The following is a 6,000-nucleotide window of genomic DNA, read 5'->3' on the forward strand; positions in this document are numbered from 1 at the left end:
AATAGATTAAAACTTCTAGGTCACACCTAGATTATTTCTCATTCCTACATTTATCCTATTTCTGAATGACAAGAGTCAAATTGAGGTTTAGTCTATTTCTGATCACGACTTGAACCACTGTAAAAGGCACAAGGCAAAATCTCAAAACAGAAAGTGATCTCCTGGAATGGAGGAAATGCTATTACTCCATAGAACTTCAAATTAAATAAAGCAAACCCTGGAGCTCATAACTAGAGTCTACATATAGTTATCCAGAGTAAATTTTTAATCCTAGGTAAACTTTGCTCCATCTATTTCATATCCCATCATCCAGCCAGGTATTTAGGAAAAAAACACATTTTAATATCAGTTTAATAAAAATATTAATAAAGAAATCCCTACATTGACTAGAATCACTTCTATTTAATAAGTACGTTAGAAAATATAAAATAGCAAAACCAAGACAGGAAAAGGTGTATTAAAGAACTGGCAATAATTCATTTTGGAAATGAAGCTTGGTATTCCAAACAACCTTTCTAAACTGTCTCTCAGATAGGAATTATTCATTCAGGTAAGATGTGCCAAATAGCAGAACCCCACAATAATCTGAGGGCCCAAGGAAAAGAGGTGGAGGAGAAAGTAGTATGAATACTTGGAAACTAGCTGACAGAAGTACCCTTTTCTACTGTGAAATGCATGGAACCAAATTTTATTACTTTGTAGGGTGAATGACAGGGCAGGATGCCTTTGAAGGAGTGGGAAGGAGTAGACAAGGGATAAGGAGGCACCCCTTTGAAGAGGCAGAACATCTGGGTGTGGTTCTTGACAGGAACATTATGGCTGGTGATCAATCCAGGATAGTGATTTTGCAATTAAATTCATAGACCAGTAGAAGGTATAATAGTGGGAATCACATCCAAATATCATGAAACATTGGCATGTTTGGCCTATGAGTAGGGGAAAAAACTACAAAAACGAAAGGACTGGCCTAGAAAGGTACTAAAAATGTGCAGTTAAAGGAACAAAAATCACTTGTTCTTTCCTGGGTCATAAAACTAACATATAACATAGGTGCCTCTGTCAGCACATTCTTATACCAAACCAAACCAAACAAAAAAACCCACTACAATTTATAGCTTGCCTACCACCAACCAGGCACTTTACCAATTTTCTCTCTAACAACGACCTTTTAATACAGGCACTACTATCCCCACTATATACACAAAGAAACCGAGAATCTAATAAGTAATTTGCCAAGGTCACAAAGTTTGATATGAACCCAAAGCACACAATCATTCCACCATACCAGGCTGCTTCCCATGACTGGGGAATGTTGGTGTCTCCTAAATTTATGCAGCATTGGGGTTAAATGCTGAACATTTCATCTACAAAGGAAACAAAGGATAGGGAATTGGTATCGATGGGGATGGTCACATAATGGTGAATGGTCAAAGAGAAATGATAGAATAAGGACAATGTTTGAGGGGCAGAGGATAATCTATCAGTGCTATTTATTTCCTAGTACATGGAGGGGGGAAAATGTACCTGAATGTACTGAATGTACGTGGAACCTGACAGGAGGGGTATCCTCTCTCTAGGGGATTCGGCTCATGGAAAAAGATCACGGCGGGGGTGGGGTGGGGGGATAGAAGGATTAAGAAGTGAGAAGCATGTAAGAGATGGTTTGCAGCAAAGACAGAGGGCCACAGGCTAAGAGGCCGCAGGAACTCAGAAGGGGCAGTTCCCGGGCTTAGACTGCAGTGATGGAGGAGACAGGATGGGGAGGGAAGGAAAGTTGGTTTATTGGAGGATTATCCTCCACGGCCTTTTTTGTTTGTTTGAGGGAGAGGGGCTATGAGCAGGAGGCAACTAATGGTCGCGAACGAGAAGCCGCGAAAACTGCACTCTTCCAACTACCAACCCATTCATTGTTCCCCCTAAGGGTGGTTTACTGGCACGCAGAGTTGGGAGAATCAGTGCCCTGTGCCTCCAGCAGGGTCATACAAGCATGAAGAACTGAGGAAATAGAAGGCTACTATGGCCTCATCCACAAAGATGGAGTAAATACAGTGAACGGGGTAGGCTGTATTCAACGCGTGCGCCAAGGGGACCAATGGAAAAACGGGACGGGATGGCCTAGGGGTCTCAGGCTACACTTCGCATTAAGACTGGGGAGGAGGTGACAGGGAAAAGCTTTGGCTCCCTTAAGTATGAGCCTCTACTATCATTGTAGATAAGGAAGATTCGGCGGGGCGATGGACTTAAGAGAGAAAGGGAACAAATACGTCAGAACTTGACCCTAACCCTTAGCACTGAGACCATGGGAGGTGGGGAACTAAAACCTATCTCAACTCAAGAAAAACGAGGAGATTCATCTGGGCCACTGCAGGGGCAGAGAACCGAGGCAGGCCCTCAAGAAGGCAGGAAGGAGAGGGGACCAGTCGTCGTTTGCTGGTCCCCACCTCACACACCGCCCAACCTGACCCTCAACCTTACTCCCTAACGAACTCGACTCCCCGACCTCCACCCCACCTTCCCACCCCGCGCCCACTGCGGCAGCGACCACCGAGGCATTAACCGATCGGTGGGGCTAAAAGGCCAGCGCACACGCGACTAAGGCCAGGGAAATGGTGTCGACTCAATCAAGTAGAGACAGGGCGATCTTCGCCTCAGGTCCGGTTTACCGGCGCCTTGGTAATCGTCACCTCCTTAATGATGGGTACCCCAGAAGCGTCACAAACGCGGATAGGTAACACCTCAGGCCCGGATTCTGGCCGGACAGACATCAGCCTTCGCCGCCATCTTAGCAGAAGGACCGACCCTAGTCACTGTCCACCCCCCTCTCCCCGCACTCCCGAGCTACCTTCGCCACCGCCAACGGATCCCACGAGGACGTAACGCTGCTCCCGCGAGAACTCACCAGCTAAGAACCGCACAAGCCAGAGACGTTGCCGCCTCCGCGGCTGCTGCAGTCCGGAACAGAACCGTCGCCGCCTCCGCGCAATCCCGCGAGAACCCCTACCGGACGCGAAAAGCTAGAACCCAGCCCTTCCCAAACCCCTCCTCCCACCAAAGCCGAAGTCGTTACCACTCTGCTCTCACCCTACGCAAACCGAAAAGCAAATGACGCACAACTTCCGAAGCACGGAGGGGCGGAGCCAAACTGCCGCCGCCAGCTCCCGCATGCGCCGTGAGAACCATCGCGATATTACGTTTTAGCCTCTGCGAGACCTTTGAATTCACCGCAGGATGCCGCCCGCGCCTCGCCTTTAGGAAGACAAGAGATCTCGCGAGACCTACTGAACGCTCCTAAAAAGGAGAGAGGCGGAGTTTCATGAAAATGACTGGGAGTTTTTCGGGGGAAGGGAGGAACCTCCCGTCCTGCAGGGATCTCGCCTACCACGAGGTTTCCGACCCACTGCGGAGCTGGTTGCAAACCTCGCGATGACACGGCTCAGCGCCAAATCTCGGCCATGTCCTGAAAACTGCCTCCGCCCCCGATGTAGGTGTCTAGAGCCCAGTGCTAGAGGAAATTTTAAAAAGTCAACCTGTTTATTCTCACGCTTCCAGGCAGGGCTGAAATAACTAGACAAACTCCATTCTGGAAGGGGAGTAATGGGCCCCCATTGTTACCTGCCTCCAGGAATCACTTATTATCCTAGACTAACACATAAAAGATGTTCAGTCTCACAATAAGCACGCAAATGCAAATGAAAACAATGACATAACATTTTTTTCCCATTAGATGGGGAAAAAAATTAAAAGACCAACAATATCCAGACTCCTTTCGCCGCACTGCAGGCTAATCTGAATCCATCTTAGTCTAACGAAAGGCTCATAGTGTCAGTTCTAGCTCCAAAGCCACCGATTTTAACTCATGAAGCTTTACCCTGGCATAACCAAAAGATCCAATAAAGTGGTTTTCTCCAAACAAAGGAAAATTCAAGCTTCCGGGGGGGGAGGGGGGTGAGTGCTTAAAGCTTTTAATATGGCAGTTTTTCCACGTCTAGCCAACAATGTTTCTCCAATAAACCTTGGGTTCCAATCTGGTTCGATTTGTGGGCTTTTCTATTTTTGTGCATTGTTCTGTCCATTCCAATTTAAATATTATTCCTTTAGAGCTCATTCTAATAGCTGGTAGTACAAATACCTCCATCTTTACTTATTTTTAAAATATTTCCTCGGTATTTTAGCCATTTTTTTCCCGGATGAACTTTAGAATCATATTAAGTTCCAAAAACTTGGAATATTTATTGAAAATGCATCAATTGTATAAATCAACACAGGAAAAATGACCAGAAGTACAAAATTGAGCCTTCTTATCCAGAAGCATGTTATCCTTCACCATTTATGCAAACGTTCTTCTTTTATTATATTTCTCAGTAAAGTTTTGTAGTTTACTTCTAGGTATATTTATTCATTTTTCTTGCTATTGCGAATGGGAAGTTTTATTAAGTACTAAATTTTCGAAATGTTTATTGCTTATAGACAGGAAGACTATTGATATTTGCCTATTTATTTTTGTCACTGGACAAATAAAAATATGTTCAATTTAACTAGAAACCAGAGAAATACAAATGAAAATGACATACGATTTTTTTGCTCTTTAGATTGGTCAAATTTACAAAGATTGATAATATTTCATATTGGCACAGATGTGGAGAAATGGGCACTCCACACAATGTTGGGGAGTGTAAATTAGTATAGCCTTTGGTGAAAGCAATTTGGACAAATCTATCAAAATTCAAAACGCATATACACTTTGACCCAGCGATTATCTTCTAAGAATTTCTCCTACAGGAATACTCATACCTGCTCATAAAAGATACATGTATACAAACCCATTCATTAGCATTGCTTGTAATACCCCCCCCCCCAGAAAAAAAGGGAAACAATCGGGAAATGGTTAAATTGTAGTACAATCACACAATGCATCTGTTTAAAAACTGAAGTAAATTTAGATTTCCTGATATAGAAAATCTACAAGACAAATTGTTAAGTTTTTAAAAGTAATTTGCCGAAATGAGTGTATGTCTGTATAGTACCATTTAGATACCAAAACATATATACACAACGCCTAGTAGTTAACCGCGAAACCTGCTTTGCCCGCCCCTCCCCTCCGAGGCAGCCTTCTTCGAACCCATGAAGAGGAACGCCAAAGGCCCAGCCTCCACCTTCTCTCTCGAGTCACTAAGCCACAGCTAATGACCATACCTCGCATCCCCGCTGTCGGCCGCTGGCCCCGTGGCCCCCGCGGAAGCGGATAGCTCTCCACTGGTGCCGGCAGAGGCCTGGGGGAGGAGGGAGAAGGGAGGAGGGAAGAGGGAGGAGAGAGGAAGAAAGGGGGAGGAGGCGGGGTTGAGGGAGGGTTGAGGCAGGCCGCCCGGCCCCTTCACCAGCCTCTCCCTCAGCCTCGCGAAGGCCGCCGCCTCCGCTAAAGGTCCCGTGAGAACCCCCACCCGCGGGGAGCCAAATATGGCCACACGAGCAGAGCCCGCCCCACATTCCGGAGGTGGACGCTCACCTTGGCGGTAATGGCTCTGCGGGGACCGCAAGAGCGTGCCGCGTTGACCGCCCTGCTCCAGCTCTGCTTCTCTCCTTCACTCTGTCCAAAACCTCCGCCTCCAGCTCTCTGCTCACTGGAACTGAAGCTCCACCTCCCACTCTAGAAGCCCCGCCCCTGGCCCTTGGTCGGGGGGCGCCCTCAGTGGAGAAGCCAGGTTCTTTATACCGGACCGGGCCGGAGACACCCAGAACCCAGCAATCTCAACCATAGAGGATGGTAGGGTCGCCGAAGAGTTGGATTTTGATTCCAGGAAGGATGGAAGCCGTTGCAGGGTGACGTGATTTGATTTGATTTACGTTTTAAAATTAGCGATCTCTCCAGCTGTCTTTTGAAGAATGGATGGTGGGGGGCAAGAGAGCAAGTGAGGACACAGAATGGAGGGCGGGAGATGATGGGGGCACCGATCACAGTGAGCTCATAGGGGCAAACCCGTAAAATACTTTAGGCACATAGTA

General features: G+C 46.6%; 1 protein-coding gene across 13 annotated transcripts in view; it reads right to left on the reverse strand.

Annotated features, from left to right (window-relative positions):
- The window catches only part of LOC119523165 (E3 ubiquitin-protein ligase HUWE1), a 193,630-nt gene extending 188,037 nt beyond the window's left edge, over positions 1–5,593 (reverse strand). For 8 of the 13 annotated variants that reach the window (XM_037821959.1, XM_037821955.1, XM_037821956.1 and 5 more), the window contains exon 1: positions 2,900–3,039. The gene's annotated coding sequence lies outside the window, so the exon portion shown is untranslated. Of the gene's footprint in view, positions 1–2,842; positions 3,040–5,193; positions 5,428–5,503 lie in introns of those variants that run through there. The other 5 variants (XM_037821953.1, XM_037821948.1, XM_037821960.1 and 2 more) reach the window with 4 other exon arrangements.
- Between the last annotated feature and the right edge of the window lie 407 nt (positions 5,594–6,000).

The sequence above is a fragment of the Choloepus didactylus genome, chromosome X, assembly GCF_015220235.1.
Source record: "Choloepus didactylus isolate mChoDid1 chromosome X, mChoDid1.pri, whole genome shotgun sequence".
In the NCBI taxonomy this organism is placed as follows: Eukaryota; Metazoa; Chordata; class Mammalia; order Pilosa; family Megalonychidae; genus Choloepus; species Choloepus didactylus.